The sequence below is a fragment of the Oncorhynchus kisutch genome, unplaced genomic scaffold (genome assembly GCF_002021735.2).
Source record: "Oncorhynchus kisutch isolate 150728-3 unplaced genomic scaffold, Okis_V2 Okis07a-Okis12b_hom, whole genome shotgun sequence".
In the NCBI taxonomy this organism is placed as follows: Eukaryota; Metazoa; Chordata; class Actinopteri; order Salmoniformes; family Salmonidae; genus Oncorhynchus; species Oncorhynchus kisutch.
The window spans coordinates 5672207-5678206 of NW_022261984.1; the positions used below are offsets into that span (position 1 = coordinate 5672207).

General features: G+C 53.1%; 1 protein-coding gene across 14 annotated transcripts in view; it reads left to right on the plus strand.

Moving 5' to 3' along the window:
- Window positions 1-6000, plus strand: part of ctnnd1 (catenin (cadherin-associated protein), delta 1) — a 73811-nt gene that overhangs the window by 37558 nt on the left and 30253 nt on the right. The gene's annotated exons all lie outside the window — the stretch shown is intronic.

A 6000-nucleotide genomic window follows, 5' to 3' on the forward strand; every position in this document is an offset into this window, starting at 1 on the left:
AGACAATAACATCTAGCTACACACACACACACACACACACACACACACACACACTGAGGTCTTCACAGGTCTACCCACATATCTGAGACCCGACTCCGGAACTAAGTGTCTGAGTCTAAAATTGTCCATTACATTTTCATCTCTCTGATAAATACATTTACTCAATAAAATTATAACATTTCTCAGAAGAGTTTGTATATTCTCCCACTCTGTACTCTTAATTAAAACCAAAAAGTTTGTTTGTGGGGAACCCAGTCACCTACCTACAATCTCCGACCACTCGCCTATAACCACCACCACACTATAACCACCACCACACTATAACCACCACCACACTATAACCACCACCACACTATAACCACCACCACACTATAACCACCACCACACTATAACCACCACCACACTATAACCACCACCACACTATAACCACCACACTATAACCACCACACTATAACCACCACACTATAACCACCACCACCACACTATAACCACCACCACCACACTATAACCACCACCACCCACACTATAACCACAACCACCACACTATAACCACAACCACCACACTATAACCACAACCACCACACTATAACCACAACCACCACACTATAACCACCACACTATAACCACAACCACCACACTATAACCACAACCACCACACTATAACCACCACACTATAACCACAACCACCACACTATAACCACCACACTATAACCACCACCACCACACTATAACCACCACACTATAACCACCACACTATAACCACCACCACACTATAACCACCACCACACTATAACCACCACCACACTATAACCACCACCACACTATAACCACCACCACACTATAACCACCACCACCACCACACTATAACCATAACCACCACCACACTATAACCACCACCTCCACACTAAACCACCACCACACTATAAACCACCACCACACTATAACCTACCACCACCACACTATAACCTACCACCACCACACTATAACCACCATCGCACTATAACCACCACCGCCACCACCACACTATCACCACCACCACCGCACTATAACCACCACCACCACCGCACTATAAACACCACCGCACTATAAACACCACCACACTATCACCACCACCACACTATCACCACCACCACACTATAACCACCACCACACTATAACCACCACCGCACTATAACCTACCACCACCGCACTATAACCTACCACCACCGCACTATAACCTACCACCACCGCACTATAACCTACCACCACCGCACTATAACCTACCACCACCGCACTATAACCTACCACCACCGCACTATAACCTACCACCACCGCACTATAACCTACCACCACCGCCACTATAACCTACCACCACCGCACTATAACCTACCACCACCGCACTATAACCACCACCGCACTATAACCACCACCGCACTATAACCACCACCGCACTATAACCACCACCACACTATAACCACCACCGCACTATAACCACCACCGCACTATAACCACCACCGCACTATAACCACCACCTCACTATAACCACCATCGCACTATAACCACCACCGCCACCACCACACTATCACCACCACCACACTATAACCACCACCGCACTATAACCACCACCGCACTATAACCACCACCACCACCGCACTATAAACACCACCGCACTATAAACACCACCGCACTATCACCACCACCACACTATCACCACCACCACACTATAACCACCACCACACTATCACCACCACCGCACTATAACCTACCACCACCGCACTATAACCACCACCGCCCACCACCACTACCACACTATCACCACCACCGCACTATAACCACCACCGCACTATAACCACCACCACCACCGCACTATAACCTACCACCACCGCACTATAACCTACCACCACCGCACTATAACCACCACCGCACTATAACCACCACCGCACTATAACCACCACCGCACTATAACCACCACCGCACTATAACCACCACCACCACCACACTATAACCACCACCACCACCAACCACCTATCACCACCACCGCATATAACCACCACCGCACTATAACCACCACCGCACTATAACCACCACCGCACTATAACCACCACCGCACTATAACCACCACCGCACTATAACCACCACCGCACTATAACCCACCACCGCACTATAACCACCACCGCACTATAACCACCACCGCACTATAACCACCACCGCACTATAACCACCTCCGCACTATTAGCCACCACCGCACTATAGCCACCACCGCACTATAGCCCACCACCCACCACCACCCACCACTCTCACCACCACCACACTATCACCACCACCACACTATCACCACCACCACACTATAACCACCACCGCACTATAACCTACCACACCGCACTATAACCTACCACCACCGCACTATCACCACCACCGCACTATCACACACCACCGCACTATAACCACCACCGCACTATAACCCACCACCGCACTATCACCACCACCGCACTATAACCACCACCGCACTATAACCACCACCGCACTATCACCACCACCGCACTATCACCACCACCGCACTATCACCAACCACCGCACTATCACCACCACCGCACTATCACCACCACCGCACTATCACCACTACAAAGCACTATCACCACCACCGCACTATCACCACCACCGCACTATCACCACCACCGCACTATCACCACCACCGCACTATCACCACCACCGCACTATCACCACCACCGCACTATCACCACCACCGCACTATCACCACCACCGCACTATCACCACCACCGCACTATCACCACCCACCGCACTATCACCACCACCGCACTATCACCACCACCGCACTATAACCACCCCCGCGCTATAACCTACCACCACCGCACTATAACCGCCACCACCACACTATCACCACCACCGCACTATCACCACCACCGCACTATCACCACCACCGCACTATCACCACCACCGCACTATCACCACCACCGCACTATCACCACCACCGCACTATCACCACCACCGCACTATCACCACCACCGCACTATAACCACCCCCGCGCTATAACCTACCCACCACCGCACTATAACCGCCACCACCACACTATCACCACCACCACACTATAACCACCACCGCACTATAACCACCACCGCACTATAACCACCACCACCACCGCACTATCACCACCACCGCACTATCACCACCACCGCACTATCACCACCACCGCACTATCACCACCACCGCACTATCACCACCACCGCACTATAACCACCACCGCACTATAACCACCACCGCACTATAACCACCACCGCACTATAACCACCACCGCACTATCACCACCACCGCACTATCACCACCACCGCACTATCACCACCACCGCACTATAACCACCACCGCACTATAACCACCACCGCACTATAACCTACCACCACCGCACTATAACCGCCACCACCACACTATCACCACCACCACACTATAACCACCACCGCACTATAACCACCACCGCACTATAACCACCACCACCACCGCACTATCACCACCACCGCACTATCACCACCACCGCCACTATCACCACCACCGCACTATCACCACCACCGCCACTATAACCACCACCGCACTATAACCACACCGCACTATAACCACCACCGCACTATCACCACCACCGCCACTATCACCACCACCGCACTATCACCACCACCGCACTATCACCACCACCGCACTATAACCACCACCGCACTATAACCACCACCGCACTATAACCACCACCGCACTATAACCACCACCGCACTATCACCACCACCGCACTATCACCACCACCGCACTATAACCACCACCGCACTATCACCACCACCGCACTATCACCACCACCGCACTATCACCACCACCGCACTATCACCACCACCGCACTATCACCACCACCGCCACTATCACCACCACCGCACTATAACCCACCACCCCACTATAACCACCACGCGCACTATAACCACCACCGCACTATAACCACCACCGCACTATAACCACCACCGCACTATAACCACCACCGCACTATAACCACCACCGCACTATAACCACCTCCGCACTATAACCACCATCACCACCACCACACTATCACCACCACCACACTATAACCACCACCGCCACTATAACCACCACCACCACCACACTATAACCACCACCGCACTATAACCTACCACCACCGCACTATAACCGCCACCACCACACTATCACCACCACCACACTATAACCACCACCGCACTATAACCACCACCACCACTGCACTATCACCACCACCGCACTATCACCAACCACCGCACTATCACCACCACCACACTATCACCACCACCGCACTATCACCACCACCGCACTTAACCTACCACCACCGCACTATAACCTACCACCACCCGCACTATAACCTACCACCACCGCACTATAACCTACCACCACCGCACTATAACCTACCACCACCGCACTATAACCTACCACCACCGCACTATAAACCTACCACCACCGCACTATAACCTACCACCACCGCACTATAACCTACCACCACCCGCACTATAACCTACCACCACCGCACTATAACCTACCACCACCGCACTATAACCTACCACCACCGCACTATAACCTACACCACCGCACTATAACCTACCACCCGCACTATAACCTACCACCACCGCACTATGACCACCACCGCACTATGACCACCTCCGCACTATAACCACCCCCGCCACTATAACCACCACCGCACTATAACCACCACCGCACTATAACCACCACCGCACTATAACCACCACCGCACTACCACCACCACCGCACTACCACCACCACCGCACTATAAAACACCACCGCACTATAAACACCACCGCACTATAAACACCACCGCACTATAACCACCACCCACACTATAACCACCACCGCACTATAACCTACCACCACCGCACTATAACCTACCACCACCGCACTATAACCACCACCGCCACCACCACCACCGCACTATAACCACCACCCGCACTATAACCACCACCACCACCGCACTATAACCACCACCACACTATCACAAACCACCACACTATCACAAACCACCACACTATAACCTACCACCACCGCACTATAACCTACCACCACCGCACTATAACCTACCACCACCGCACTATCACCACCACCGCACTATCACCACCACCGCACTATCACCACCACCGCACTATCACCACCACCGCACTATCACCACCACCGCACTATCACCACCACCGCACTATCACCACCACCGCACTATAGCCACCACCGCACTATCGCCACCACCACACTATCACCACCACCACACTATCACCACCACCACACTATCACCACCACCGCACTATAACCTACCACCACCGCACTATAACCGCCACCACCACCACACTATCACCACCACCGCACTATAACCACCACCGCACTATAACCACCACCGCACTATAACCACCTCCGCACTATAACCACCACCGCACTATAGCCACCACCACCACCACACTATCACCGCCACCACACTATCACCACCACCACACTATCACCACCACCGCACTATAACCTACCACCACCGCACTATAACCGCCACCACCACCACACTATCACCACCACCGCACTATACCACCACCGCACTATAACCACCACCGCACTATAACCACCTCCGCACTATAACCACCACCGCACTATAGCCACCCACCACCACCACACTATCACCGCCACCACACTATCACCACCACCACACTATCACCACCACCACACTATCACCACCACCACACTATCACCACCACCACACTATCACCACCACCACACTATCACCACCACCACACTATCACCACCACCGCACTATAACCTACCACCACCGCACTATAACCGCCACCACCACCACACTATCACCACCACCGCACTATAACCACCACCGCACTATAACCACCACCGCACTATAACCACCTCCGCACTATAACCACCACCGCACTATAGCCACTATAACCACCACCGCACTATAGCCACCACCACCACACTATCACCCACCGCTCA